The sequence below is a fragment of the Macaca nemestrina genome, chromosome 6 (genome assembly GCF_043159975.1).
Source record: "Macaca nemestrina isolate mMacNem1 chromosome 6, mMacNem.hap1, whole genome shotgun sequence".
Taxonomy (NCBI): Eukaryota; Metazoa; Chordata; class Mammalia; order Primates; family Cercopithecidae; genus Macaca; species Macaca nemestrina.
The window spans coordinates 171,060,473-171,076,519 of record NC_092130.1 but is presented as its reverse complement, the minus strand read 5'-3'; the positions used below and the strand labels follow the sequence as shown (position 1 = coordinate 171,076,519).

The 16,047-nt window shown below is 40.6% G+C and overlaps 1 protein-coding gene across 1 annotated transcript in view; it reads right to left on the bottom strand.

The window, feature by feature from the left end:
• Positions 1 to 16,047, bottom strand: part of ATPSCKMT (ATP synthase c subunit lysine N-methyltransferase) — a 203,522-nt gene that overhangs the window by 118,273 nt on the left and 69,202 nt on the right. The window lies entirely within an intron of this gene.

Genomic DNA, 16,047 nt, shown 5'->3' with positions numbered 1-16,047 from the left:
GTAGTTAGTAGATCATTCAGAAATGGATATTTTACTGTTCTACTTTTCAAATTACAATGTGGAACTTTCAGCAATAAAGGGCAGTTTGAAGAAGTGAAAAGTCATAAAATGGGAAATGGAACATATCTAGCAGGAGCAAGGGGAAAAGGGAAGTGTGCGGAGCATTTAATGGGGCTGGCATCACTATGGTTTTAGGAAGAGAATGACTTCTGATCTGAATGTCCCAAGAGACTGGGTAATAAAGGAACACTGGATGAGTTCAATTTTTAAAAAAAAATGAGCAAATGCTCTGAAATGAATATTGAGGAGAAAAACGCACACTATGTCTGCTAAAATTAAAATTAGTATTAGTAAATTGGAGAAAAATGCTATGCCAACTGAAATTTAAGGATATTACCACCTGGAAGCACCTACATACTCAAGACAAGTTCATTAAAGTGATTATTTCTCTAAATTGGTAAAATTCCTATCCAGAAGATATTCCCTATGCTCCAAGTCAAAACAGACAAAGCTGGGCTCAAAAACATCTCCTACCCTCACACATGAAAGAAAGTTTAAAATTTCAGTTCATTGAGGAGAGCTGAAGTCCCTGAGGGAGACACTAGATCTGACTTCCAATGCTCTGAGCAAACCTACCATTTGCTCCAGAAGAAGACAGCATCTCTATCTTGCCATTCAAACAGCCTTGGAAATTTAGTCCAGAGCAAAGGCTGTCAGTGCTGCTTTCGCAAGACATTCAGAAACACAAATGATAATTGCACTGACATGGAGTTCTCTTCAACAGCGATAGATGTCAGAAGACAATGGAATAATATCATCGACGTAATAAGAAAAAGCTTAGAATTTTATCCCCTCAAAAGTGAGGGCAACATAAAACTATTGTCAGATACATGTAACCATTATAATGAGCTATCAAAATTTGGGGACATATGGCCGGGCGCAGTGGCTCACACCTGTAATCCCAGCACTTTGGGAGGATGAGGCAGGCAGATCGCCTGAGGTCAAGAGTTCGAGACCAGCCTGGCCAACATGGAGAAACCCCATCTCTACTAAAAATACAAACATGCACACCAGTAATCCCAGCTACCCAGGAGGCTGAGGCAGGACAATTGCTTGAATCCGGGAGGTAGAGGTTGCAGTGAGCTGAGATCGCACCACTGCACTCAAGCCTGGGTAACAAAGTAAGTCTCCATCTTAAAAAAAAAAAAAAAACCAAGTGGGGATATAATCATAAAGCAACTGAAAATTACTAATTTCTGCCTCTCATTTTCCCTTTAAAACTACTGGTCGACAAGTCCTTCTACTCCTGGATAAAAAATCAATCCTGTGAATTTTCTGGTCACCATGAGAATAAAAAACTTTTAAAGACCTAAATCACAAAACAAAAGATCAATTTCACATTATAAATATCCAATAAGCATCAAAATTCAAAGTTTGATTCCCAGTTGAGGTTTTTCTCCCTCCCCCAGGTCAGGGTGTTGCAGGTGAAAAACTTGTAGTTAAGGAAGAGGGTAGCATAGTCTCTTCTCCTTTCTCCAGCTGTACTTCTATGTCTCCTCCCTAAATACGACTTCTGATCCCTCCAGGTCAAGCAGGAAAAAAGAAGAGGCAAGGGCAGCAGGAAGGCTCCCACTGACTAGTATGGGGAAGTGAGCTAGCATCCATGCTCTTGGGGTTCCGCAAGTGTTTATATCTGACTCTTTCTGTCATGGTGCTTTCAGGGGTCTTCTGAGACTCCCCTCTCCCATCCATAAAAACTATTCATGAAGTTCCCTTGATGAGCATGAGTCTTTTCCAGCAGGTAAAGACCCTTTCATGCTCATCAAGAGAACTGCATGAGACTTTCCTGCTCGTCAAGGGAACTCCTGGAGACCCCTTCTCTGATCTCTAGGAATATGGTGAGACCTCCATTTTCTCTCTTCTTGGAGACAATTTTCCTCTCCATGTGGCCTGTTGGGCAAGACTTAAAAAGCCACACACTGGCTTTCTTAGGAATATAGTCCATATCTAGTCCACAAAATGCATTCAAACATCCTTTGCCTCCACAAACTCTGGGAAAGTAATGATCTTCCAAAGACGCCCTCTCCCTTGTTGCCAAAAGCCACATCAGCCTATCTTAGCATTGCAATGTCACCAACCTGACTCAGTCACCATCTTTTCTGTCTTCCAAAATGCAAGGCATTCGTATTATTCTTTTTGGCAGTCCTCTCAAAATGCTTCTTCTTAATTTGCAGTTAGGAAGTTATTTAATAATGTACAGCACTTTCCAAAAGTAAATTATGATCTTCAAAACTCTTCATTCAATTTCTATTCATCCATTTCTTGGTCTCTCCAACTTCTTTCCAAAAGTAAATTATGATCTTCAAAACTCTTCATTCAATTTCTATTCTTCCATTTCTTGGGCTCTCCAACTTCTTTATAAGGCATTGATTAGTAGTCAAATCTGAATAGAGTCAAATCTGAATGAGGGGAAAAGCTGGTTTTCTGCCATTTTGTTTTACAGTCCTTTGGAATATAGCTTCTGTCATCTTCATGGCTGGGAAATGTTCCATTTTACCACCTTGTTACACATCAGGTAACTCTTCCTGAAGAGCTATGTATCCAAGTAGGAAAAAAAAATGAACCCACAGAGAAAGCATTGTATACAAGGAACAGAAATTGATAATGTCAATAAATTTAATCATTAATTACCTCAAAGTTACTAATATTGCCATTTTTAAAAAGGATGGGAGTTCCCAGTTAAATATGTGAATTAAATAGATTTATTTATCTTGATTTCCTATTAAAACTCCGCTATAGGGACAATAAAGATATTTTTAAGGTCATAAATACACAAGGACAGTGGGGAAGGCAATGACAGCTGAATAGAGATATTAACAAAATATTTGAAGCTAGAAAGCAGGTGTATGTGTATAACTAATTTAAAAGAGCAACGGAAGCTGAAATTGATGTGCTTATGAGTGAGAACATGAAAAAGAAGCAAGCTGATTCAATACACACTTCCAAAGACAGGAATTGGGGGCACCTTTGCTGACAGGGCTTGGGGACAAGGCTGAAAACAGAAAACTTGGTTGGAGGTCTTTAAAAAGGCAAGTAGACATAAAGATTCTCTTTCACCCCGGATAACCAGGCAACTCTACCTCCCTTGCATTGGCAGTATGCTACAGCTTTGCAGCTCTGACCTCAGTGGCACTGCTGAAAACAGAGGTGAGACCCCTACTGAATTAGGGGATTCAGATTGCAAGTGTCAAGTCCTGAGTTGAGACCAGCCTCCTTCTCCATTTATCTATCAGATGGCTGGAAGTAAGGTTTCTAAACTCCAATAAGTGACAAGGGTAACCCAGGAAGAGCAACAGCACAGTAGCAAGATCTGCAGATACTGACATTTGAAGGCTCCCAATGAAATGACCAAGTCACTGCATATTCACCATGAAATCAACAAGCCCTGTCAATGCACAGAGTCCCAAACACCCCATCCTAAAAAATGAGCCACCAGTTTTTCCTAAGAAAACTAAGGAGGATTTCCTTATATATTTAGAGATCCTTGTCTAGTGGTTTATGTTTATTGCTACAGTAATCCTGCATGGCAAATAAAGACCAAACCTTACCAGAATAAGGATTTGCTTTTCTTCTCCACAGATCCACAGGTCAGCCATAGTTGAGCTTGGCTCACCTGGGCTCAGGTGGACATAAGGCAGTAGAAATCTCTGCCATGTGCTCTTTCTCAAAGGCTGCAGTTGATACAGTATAAATCAAGAAAGGGCAAAACATAAAATCTAGCAGAGAAAAAGGAAATTCCTAGGATGCTAACAGTTGGAAGTACAAGCCCAATAGCTGTAATGCAATAGGGATAGAGAGGGGCTATAGTCAATAATAACTTAACTGTGCATTTACAAATAACTCAGAGAGCGTAATTGGATTGATTGCACCTCAATGGATAAATGCTTGAAGATATCAATACATGTGATTATTATGTCTTGCGTGCCTTCATCAAAACATCTCATGTACCCCGTAAATATATATACCTACTATGTACCCACAAAAATTAAAAATATAAATAAATCACAGCAATAGAAAGCAAACAGACCTATTAGAACAGGAAGATAGGGCTTATTTTACAAGTTTGACCTAATGGAAACTTGGAATAAAACGCCTTGTTATAAAAGAGCTGATTGAGAGTGTGGAAAGCGAGGAATGAGAAAAGATGCAAGGGAAGAAGAAAAAAAACCAATTCCTAATAGAAGGAACTAAAAAATGCACAGGAAAGGAAATGGAATCACTAAAAAATTATTTGGCTCATCTGTGAACAAGATTTACACAGCTAAAATAAAACACTGAATATGCGAACCCCTCTATCCCTAAATGTGGAAGGTGGAGGGGAAATTATATATAAACCTATACATGTAATATATGTAACCTCATGTATACATAATCAACATTTTACAGAGAGAAGATGTGATGAGGGGAAATGCAGGCATGTGAGGGTTGTATAATAGTATGGCAAAGCTAAACCCTGATCTTTCATAGTATAAAGTCAACAGTAATAAAACTGTAACCTAAAACTGAAAAGCCAAGAAATGACATTATCTGCATCATATTTAGAATTATAGAGGGAAAGACATGAGAAAACAGCAACAAGAACAGAAAGTGTTTGCTAATGGGAGTGGGAAAAGATGGAGAAAAGGAACACCTTCTTTCATTATACAAATTACGTAAAATGCTAATTGCCTAATGTAAAAATTAAATTTAAAAAAAGCAAAATTAAAACTCCAGACAAAAGTAATAAGCTGGGAGGGTATCAATGAGTAAGCAATTGTTTTGGTTGTTCTTTAACTAGGGAGGAGGAAGAAAATACATAATAACTCTAATCTCTGTTAGAAAAACGTATAGTCGGAGGTGGCTGGCAAGATGGCCGAATAGGAACAGCTCCAGTCTGTAGCTCCCAGCGAGATCAACACAGAAGGCAGGTGATTTCTGCATTTCCACCTGAGATACTTGGCTTATCTCACGGGAACTGGTTAGACAGTGGGTGCAGCCCATGGAGGGCAAGCAGAAGCAGGGTGGAGCATGACAAGGGGTCAGGGAACTCCCTCCCCTAGCCAAGGGAAGCCATTAGGGACTAAACTGTTTACTCCGGCCCAGATACTACTAGCCAGACTAATAAAGAAGAAAAGAGAGAAGAATCAAATAGACACAGTGAAAAATGATAAAGGGGATATCACCACTGATCCCACAGAAATACAAACTACCTTAAGAGAATACTATAAACACCTCTATGCAAATAAACTAGAAAATCTAGAAGAAATGGATAAATTCCTGGACACATACACCCTCCCAAGTCTAAACCAGGAAGAAGGCAAATTCCTGAATAGACTAATAACAAGTTCTGAAAGTGAGGCAGTAATTAATTGCCTATCAACCAAAAAAAGTCCAGGACCAGACAGATTCACAGCCAAATTCTACCAGAGGTACAAAGATGAACTGGTACCATTCATTCTGAAACTATTCCAAACAACAGAAAAAGAGGGAATCCTCCCTAACTCATTTTATGAGCCAGCATCGCCCTGATAACAAAACCTGGCAGAGACACAACAAAAAAAGAGAATTTCAGGCCAATATATCTGATGAACATGAATGCGAAAATCCTCAGTAAAATCCAGCAGCACATTAAAAATCTTATCCACCACAATCAAGTTGGCTTCATCCCTGGGATGCAAGGCTGGTTCAACATACACAGATCAATAAATGTAATCCATCACATGAACAGAACCATTGACAAAACCACATGATTATCTCAATAGATGCAGAAAAGGCCTTTGATAAAATTCAACACCTCTTCATGCTAAAAACTCTCAATAAGCTAGGTATTGATGGAACGTATCTCAAAATAATAAGAGCTCTTTATGACAAACCCACAGCCAATATCATATTGAATGGGCAAAAACTGGAAGCATTTTCCCTTTGAAAACCGGCACGAGACAAGGATGCCCTCTTTCACCACTCTTATTCAACATAATATTGCAAGTTCTGGCCAGGGCAATCAGGCAGGAGAAAGAAGAACATGTATTCAAATAGGAAGAGAGGAAGTCAAATTGTCTCTGTTTGCAGATGACATGAGTGTATATTTAGAAAATCCCATCATCTCAGCCCAAAATCTCCTTAAGCTGAAAAGCAACTTCAGCAAAGTCTCAGAATACAAAATCAATGTGCAAAAATCACAAGCATCCCTATACACCAACAACAGAGAGCCAAATCATGAGTGAACTCCCATTCACAAATGCTATAAAGAAAATAAAATACATAGGAATACAACTTATAAGGGATGTGAAGGACCTCTTCAAGGAAAACTACAAACCACTGCACAAGGAAATAAGAGAAGGCACAAACAAATGGAAAAACATTACATGCTCCTAGATAGGAAGAATCAATATCGTGAAAATGGCCATACTGCCCAAAGGAATTTAAAGGTTAATGCTATCCCTATCAAGCTACCACTAACTTTCTTCACAGAATTAGAAAACTACTTTAAATTTCATATGAAACCAAAAGAGAGCCTGCATAGCCAAGACAGGCCTAAGCAAAAAGAACAAAGCTGAGGCATCACGCTACCTGACTTCAAACTATACTACAAGGCTACAGTAACCAAAACAGCACAGTACTGGTACCAAACCAGATATATAGACCAAAGGAACAGAACAGAGGCCTCAGAAATAACACCATGCATCTACAACCATCTGATATTTGATGAACCTGACAAAAACAAGCAACGGAGAAATGACTCCCTATTTAATAAATGGTGTTGGGAAAACTGGTTAGCCATATGCAGAAAACTGAAACTGGACCCCTTCCTTACACCTTGTACAAAAACTAACTCAAGATGGATTAAAGGCTTAAACATAAGACCTAAAACCATAAAAATCCTAGAAGAAAACCTAGGCAATACCATTCAGGACATAGGCATGGGCAAAGAGTTCATGTCTAAAACACCAAAACCAGTGGCAACAAAAGCCAAAATTGACAAACGGGATCTAATTAAACTAAAGAGCTTCTCCACAGCAAAAGAAGCTACCATCAGAGTCAACAGGCAACCTAAAGAAAGGAAGAAAATTTTTGCAATCTATCCATCTAACAAAGGGTTAATATCCAGAATCTACAAAGAATTTAAACAAATTTACAAGAAAAAAAACAAACAACCCCATCAAAAAGTGGGTGAAGAATATGAACAGACACTTCTCAAAAGAAGACACTTATGCAGCCAACAAACATATGAAAAAAAGCTCATCATCACTGGTTATTAGAGAAATGCAAATCAAAACCACAATGAGACACCATCTCATGCCAGTTAGAATGGCAATCATTAAAAAGTTAGGAAACAACAGGTGCTGGAGAGGATGTGGAGAAATAGGAACACTTTTACACTGTTGGTGGGAGCGTAAATTAATTCAACCATTGTGGAAGATAATGTGGCAATTCCTCAAGAATCTAGAACCAGACAAACCATTTAACCTAGCAATCCCATTACTGGGTATATACCCAAAGGATTATAAATCATGCTACTATAAAGACATATGCACACGTTTGTTTATTGTGGCATTATTCACAATAGCAGACTTGGAACCAACCCAAATGCCCATCAATGATAGACTGGATAAAGAAAATGTGGCACATATACACCATGGAATACTATGCAGCCATAAAAAACAGAATGAGTTCATGTCCTTTGCAGGGACATGGATAAAGCTGGAAACCATTATTTTCAGCAAACTAACACAAGAACAGAAAACCAAACACTGCATGTTCTCACTCATAAGTGGGAGTTGAACAATGAGAACACATGGACACAGGGAGGGGAACATCACACACCGGGGCCTGTCGGTGGGTGGGAGGCTAGGGGAAGGATAGCATTAGGAGAAATACCTAATGAAGATGACGGGTTGATGGGTGCAGTAAACCACCATGGCACATGTATAACTATGTAACAAACCTGCACGTTCTGCACATGTATCCCAGAAATTAAAAGTATAAGAAAACAAAAAGAATGTATAGTCAATTATAGTTTTTAAAATAACCACTAAAAAAATTGCAATATAATCTATGGATTTCAAAATAACAGAAAGGTTCAAGGAAAACTATAGAAAACTTTATCGATTCAATAAAAAAAAAAAGGAAAGCAGCAAGAAAATGGGAAAATGAACAGAAAACAGAAGACAATACGGTAGTAATAAGTTCAAACATGTCAGTAATAAATAATGTAAATAATGTGTAGTCACTTCTCAAGAAAGAGACTCATAGTTTAGATTTTTAAAAATTTAACTTAACCTACCTAAAGGTAGGATTGACAGCAAATTAGAGTGTTTAGCAATGGTTTCTGTGATGCCTGAAGCTATACCCATTCTTCTTCTTAAATTACCTAGAATGGCAAAGACCAATAAGTGGCATGTGGCCCTTCCTCAATACACAGTAAGAGCAGAGATGCTGATACCCCAGGAAACAAGAGTTTAAAGGCCAAAAAAGTCATTTATTTATTTGTTTGTTTGTTTGTTTGTTTGTTTATGATGGAGTTTCACTCTTGTCGCCCAGGCTGCAGTGCAATGGCACGGTCTCAGCTCACAGAAACATCTACCTCCCAGGTTCAAGCAATTCTTCTGCCGCAGCCTCCCAAGTAGCTGGGATTACAGGCACCCGCCACCATGCCCAGCTAATTTTTGTATTTTTAGTAGAGATGGGGTTTCACCATGTTGGCCAGGCTGGTCTACTCCTGACCCCAGGTGATCCTCCCACCTCGGCCTCCCAAAGTGTTAATATTACAGGCGTGAGCCACTGCGCCCGGCCCCCTTTTTTATTTATTTATTTATTTTTTTTAAGACTGAGTCTCACTCTATTGCCAAGGCTGGAGTGCAGTGGCGCAATCTTGGCTCACTGCAATCTCCACCTCTGAGGTTCAAGCAATTCTCGTGCCTCGGCCTCCCAAATAGCTGGGAGTACAGGCACCCACCACCACATCCTGCTGATTTTGTATTTTTAGTAGAGATGGGGTTTCACCGCGTTGGCAAGGCTAGTCTCAAACTCCTAAGCTCAAGTGATCACTCGCCTCAGCTTCCCAAAGTGCAGGGATTACAGCCATGAGCCATTGCTTATTTTTTAAAAGAAAACAAACTGGAAAACATACATTATCTGAAGCAGAAGGATTATTTAAAAAGATACAAAAATTTAAAATAGACGTAAATCAATAAAAATAAGCAATGGGGAAAAGACTCCCTATTCAACAAACGGTGAATGGTGCTGGGATAACTGGCTATCTATATGCAGAAGAATGAAACTGGACCCCTATCTATCACCATATACAAAAGTTAACTCACAGGCCGAGCGCAGGGTTCACACCTGTAATCCCAGCACTTTGGGAGGCCGAGGCAGGTGGATCATCTGAGGTCAGGAGTTCGAGACCAGCCTGGGCAACGTGGTGAAATCCTGTCTTTACCAAAAATACAAAATTAGCCATGTGTGGTGGCACATGCCTGTGATCCCAGCTATTTGGGAGGCTGAGGCAAGAGAATCACTTGAACCCGGGAGGCAGAAGTTGCAGTGAGCTTAGACTGTGCCACTGCACTCCAGCCTGGGCAATGGAGTGAGACTCCGTCTCACAAAAAAAAGAAAAAAAAATTAACTCAAGACAGATTAAAGGCTGGGTGCAGTGGCCCATGCTTGTAATCCCAACACTTTGGAAGACCGAGGTGGATGGATCACTTGAGCCCAGAAGTTCTAGACTAGCCAGGGCAACATGGCAAAACCCCATCTCTACAAAAAATATAAAAATTTAGCCAGGCATGGTGGCATGTGCCTGTAGTCCCAGCTACTCATGAGGCTGAGGTGGGAGGATCACTTAAGCCAGGGATGCAAAGGTTGCAGTGAGCTGAGACTGCGCCACTACACTCCAGCCTGAGTGACAGAGTGAGACTCTGTCTCAAAAAAAAAAAAAAAAAAGATAAATTAAAGTCTTAAATGTAAGGACTCAAACTATAAAAATATAGAAGAAACCCTAATATCATAATACCCTTCTCAATATCGGCCTTGGCAAAGAATTTATGGCTAAGTCCTCAAAAGCAATTGCAACAAAAACAAAAATTGACAAATGAGACCTAATTATACTAAAGAACTTCTGAACAGCAAGAGAAACTATCAACAGAGTAAACAGCCTGCAGAATGAGAGAAAACATTCCCAAACTATGCCTCCAACAAGGTCTAATATCCAGAATCTATAAGAAACTTCAATCAACAGCAAAAAATAAATAGCCCCATTAAAAAGTGGACAAAGGATATGAACATAACAGACACTTCTCAAGAGAAGACATACAAAGGCCAACAAACATGAAAAAAATGTTCATCAACACTAATCATCAGAGACATGCAAATCAAAACCATAGTGAAATACCATGTCACACCAGTCAGAATGGCTTTTGTTAAAAAGTCAAAAAATAGCAGGTGTTCACGAAGCTACAGAAAAAAGGGAATGCTTATACACTATTGGTGGGAATATAAATTAGTTCAGCCACTATGGAGAGCAGTTTGGAGCTTTCTCAAAGAACTGAAAGTTAAACTACCATTTGACCCAGCAATCTCACTACTGATTCTTTACCCAAAAGAAAATAAATTGTTCTACCAAAAAGACACATATACTCATATGTTCACAGCAGCACTATTCACAGTAGCAAAGACGTAGAATCAACCCAGGTGCCCATCAACAGTAGGCTGCATAAAGAAAAGATGGCACACATGTACCATGGAATACTACAGAGTCATAAAAAAGAATGAGATCATGTCCTTTGCAGCAACATGAATGCAGCTGAAAACCATTATCCTAAGTAAACTAACACAGGAACAGAAAATCAAATACTACATGCTCTCACTTCTAAGTGGGAGCTAAACACTGGCCATTCATGAATATAAAGATGCCAATAGACACTGGGGACTACTTGAAGAGGGAGAGAGGGAGGAGGCAAGGGTTGAAATACTACTGGGTATGAACCTACAAAGAACTCAAACAAATTAACAAGAAAAAAACAAACAAAAAAACAAACAACCCCATCAAAAAGTGGGCAAAGGATATGAACAGACACTTCTCAAAAGAAGACATTCATACAGCCAACAGACACATGAAAAAATGCTCATCATCACTTGCCATCAGAGAAATGCAAATCAAAACCACAATGAGATACCATCTCACACCAGTTAGAATGGCAATCATTAAAAAGTCAGGAAACAACAGGTGCTGGAGAGGATGTGGAGAAATAGGAACACTTTTACACTGTCGGTGGGACTGTAAACTAGTTCAACCATTGTGGAAGACCATGTGGCGATTCCTCAAGTATCTAGAACTAGAAATACCATTTGACCCAGCCATCCCATTACTGGGTATATACCCAAAGGATTATAAATCATGCTGCTATAAAGACACATGCACATGTATGTTTATTGTGGCACTATTCACAATAGCAAAGACTTGGAATCAACCCAAATGTCCATCAGTGACAGACTGGATTAAGAAAATGTGGCACATATACACATGGAATACTATGCTGCCATAAAAAAGGATGAGTTCATGTCCTTTGTAGGGACATGGATGCAGCTGGAAACCATCATTCTCAGCAAACTATCGCAAGAACAGAAAAACCAAACACCACATGTTCTCACTCATAGGAGGGAACTGAACAAATGAGATCATGTGGACACAGGAAGGGGAACATCACACACCGGGGCCTATTGTGGGGAGGGGGGGGAGGGATAGCATTAGGAGATATAACTAATGTAAATGACAAGTTAATGGGTGCAGCACACCAACATGGCACATGTATACATATGTAACAAACCTGCACGTTGTGCACATGTACCCTAGAACTTAAAGTACAATTAAAAAAAAAAAAAAAAAAGAAAAACTACTGGGTACTATGCTCACACCTGGGTGATGGGATCAATCATACCTCAAACCCCAGCATCAAGCAATATACCCATGTACCAAACCTGCTCATGTACCCCCAAATCTAAAATAAAAGCTGAACTTACTTTTTTAAAAAAAGAAAGAAGATTTGGGGAAAAAAAGAACAAAGTTTTCCATATGGAAAAATATATAGAAGTCAATTTTCTTCCTCATGCTGTACACAATAATAAATTTGGGGTGGATTAAATATCTAGGCGCAAAAAGCAGGAGGTGTTTTCCCCAAGGAAAATTTCTAAAGTCTATGTAGGCAGTTGCCTGCTCAGACTAGAATGTATGTCAACAATTCAGAATTACTTTTTTGAAGATCCCAATCTCTAGGTACATTTTTAACTGTAATCAAACAACTCATATACGAATATAAATCTTTGCATTTGCTTATAACCAATAGCAGAGAAAAGCTTTGCATTGGTTTTGAATCACAAAGCTCATGAATCAGAGATAGGAGGGTTAGGCTGTGTAAGGATGAAAAAGTGGTATCTGCTCCTCACCCATTACAAGCATCATAGCTGACACTCCCATAGCAAAAGGTTAACAAGAGAAAAGCATAGCAAATGTATTTAATAAAAGGTCTACATGACATGGAAAACTTCAGAAATAAAGACCCCAAGACCCAGGTGAGAGGTGAAGCCAGCTGGACTTCTGGGTTGGGTGGGGACTTGGAGAAATGTTCAGTCTTACAAGAGGATTGTAAAATGCACCAATCAGTGCTCTAGAGCTAGGATTGTAAAACGCACCATTCAGCTCTCTGTTGCTAGCTAGAAGTTTGTAATATGGACCAATCAGTGCTCTGCAAAATGGGCCAATCAGCATACTGAAAATGGACCAATCAGTGCTCTGTAAAATGGACCAATCAGCAGGACATGGGTGGGGACAAATAAGGGAATAAAAGGCCACCCCAGCTAGCAGCAGCAACCCGCTTAGGTCCCCTTCTATGCTGTGGAAGGTTTGTTCTTTTGGTCTTCACAATAAATCTTGCTGATGCTTACTCTTTGGGTCCACACTACCTTTAAGAGCTGTAACACTCACCACGAAGGTCTGCGGCTGCATTCTTGAAGTCAGTGAGACCAGGAACCCACTGGGAGGAACCATCTCCGGACACACAGGAAAAACCATGTGTTTCTATGCTAAGTCTGATAAAAGGAGTGGATAGCTGTGGAGAAACACAATTGGATAAAAGGGTATGACCTAATGCCAATACACCAGGCGGACGGGAGGAGAACCTAGCAAGGCTGGTCGAATTATTCTTGGCCTCTCTGTGTGTCGCATTCCTTCCCCTGGATATGCGACAGGACTCCTCTGTAATGAGGGTCTTGTAATCTACCTTCAGGGGAGTGACCTGTCCAGGTTTTATGACTTGCTTTGCGGGAAAGAAGTTGTAGTCTCTATGACTTACCTAGGAAAAGAGGAATTCTTAGGGAAGAGAAGGGAGAGGAAGAAAGGAGAGTGAGGGATCAGAAGGATCTTGCTTCTGAGGCCCTCCCAATCTTTTTCAGTTCAAAGTTCTCAGCATGCCAAGATTCCATAGTTTGAGGTACCATGTTTTAAGTCCCAACAGCCATTAAGAACTCTGGTTCTGGGCCAGGCACGGTAGCTCATGCCTGCAATCCTGGCACTTTGGGAGACAGAGGCTGGCTGATCTCTTGAGGTCAGGAATTGGAAACCTGCCTGGCCAACATGGTGAATCCCCATCTCTACTAAAACTACAAAAATTAGCCAGGCATGGCATTGCATGCCTGTAATCCCAGCTACTTGAGAGGCTGAGGCATGAGAATTGGTTGAACCCAAGAGGCAGAGGCTGCAGTGCACCAAGATCACACCACGGCACTCCAGCCTGGGCAACAGAGTGAGAATCTGTCCCAAAAAAAAAAAAAAAAAAAAAAAAAAAAAAAAAAACCTCTGGTTCTGGAACCAGACAGATATGTTTCAAGCCCAGTTCTGCCACTTTCAATTCGTGTGACCTTGAATGAGTTGTCCAATTTCTTTAAGTCTTGGTTTCTTAATCTATAATATGGGGATAATAGCAGCTGACAGACTAAATGAGAAAATACCCACAAAATTCACCCACAGCCCAGCGCATCCTGAACTCCTCAACAAATGTTAGCGCTCATCATGGAGCCATGGGAGCCAATGAAGACACGTGGTCTCAGATGTTGTCTGGGGTCCGCTGAGGAGCAGAAGCTGAACACAAGGTCTCCAGGCCCCCTGGGGATGCACCTTTCTCACTCTGAGAATGCAACCAAGAGTCCGGATTTGAAACTTGTGCCTAATGCATACAGAGGCTCCTGCACTTCAGCTGCCCACCGGTCCTGAAGAACATCCAACAGATGCTTGGAGCTCAGGTGTGGAGTATGGCAGTCACCTCCTCCTGGGCCCCCGCTACTCTGTCATCTGTCCCCATCCCCCAGACCACTCCTAGGTCAGACTTCCCAAATCACAGCCTTCATCAATGATTGCAATTATCTACTCAAAAACCTGTTCCAGGCTGGGCGCTGTGGCCTGTAATCCGAATGCCTTGGGAGGTTGAGGTGGGAGGATTACATGAGGCCAGGAGTTCAAGATCAACCTAGGAAATATAGCAAAACCCCATCTCTACAAAAAGTTGTTCTTAAAAATTAGTCAGGCACAGTGGCACATGCCTGTATTCCTAGCTACTCTGGAGGCCGAGGTGGGAGGATCACTTAAGCCCAGGAGTTTGAGGTTACAGTGAGCTATGATCGCACCACTGCCCTCCAAACTGAGACCCTCAAAAAAAAAAAACAAAAAAAAAAACCTGTTCCATCTTCTCTTGTGCCTGATATTGAGGGGCTTCTATAGTATGACTCCATCTTACTGAACCAATCTTATTTATTCCCCTACTCCACATCATCAAACTTCTCCTTAGACCATTTACTCTTACTCCCTGTTCTGTGAATATGCCACCCTCATTTCTGCCTCTCAGCATTTTCCCAACCTGAAGTCTTTCGCAATCCTCTGTCTCCCCAACCTGATCTAGTAGCATAGATACTGCTAGAACCTATAGGCAGAATGTCTAGAATCTGTAACCTCCTGAAAGCATTAAAAATAATAAAATCTAATGTAGAACCCTCTGCTTTTCTTTAATTCATTTGTAAAATATTAGGGTGTATATCCACCATACTCATCATACCAAAGCAAATCACAAATGGATCAAAAATTTAAATTTTTTAATGCACAAAAATAGTTGAAAAGAAACATGAGCAATCTCTCTTATGCTCTCAAAGTAAGTAAATCCTTTCTAAGCATGACACAAAACTCATCGCTCTACATTCCTTGTCTGTTGTCAATTCTTTTTCACCACCCCTCCCTCCTAAAGACTCTTCATTCAATAGAGAAGCAAGGAGGACCTTGCCCAGAACTCTCTCCCCACAGCACCCAGTGTGGTTCTGAGTTATCGTCCTCTAGGGAGAGGCACTGTGGGGGATGAGAGACAGAAGAGAGGAGAACACATTATTTTCCAGAGAGAACTAGGACCAGACGCACTGGGAGATGTGAGACTGGCGCTCCTGGCCAAGTCCTGAGAAGCATCTGCGTTGCACCGCATGCAGAGATACATGGTGAAAGCTTCCTAGAGTTTCCCGGCAATGAGCATGTCGGAACCTTCCACTGCAGGGCTTCCAGCTGAGATTTTTGGTGCCACCTTCCCTGACCTTTCAGGTTTTTGAGTAGAGAATTGCAATCATTGATGAAAGCTGTGATTTGGGAAGTCTGACTTGAGAGTAGACTGGCCAATGGGGACAGATGACAGATGAAGGCCTGACTTCCCCAGGCCTTTCAAGGATGTGTAAGCCCTCATTCCTTTTATTAAAACATTTAACACCATTCTATGTATACAGTAGCTTCTATTTTGCTGACCAACCCCTGTCTGATACATTTATCTTTTGGGAATTTATCCTACAGTACACTCATACACATATGAAATCATGTATATTTAAAAAAAAAAAAAAAAAAACTTGGCTGGACGTGGGGGCTCATGCCTGTAATCCCAGCACTTTGGGAGTCCGAGGCAGGCAGATCATCTGAGGTCAGGAGTTCACGAC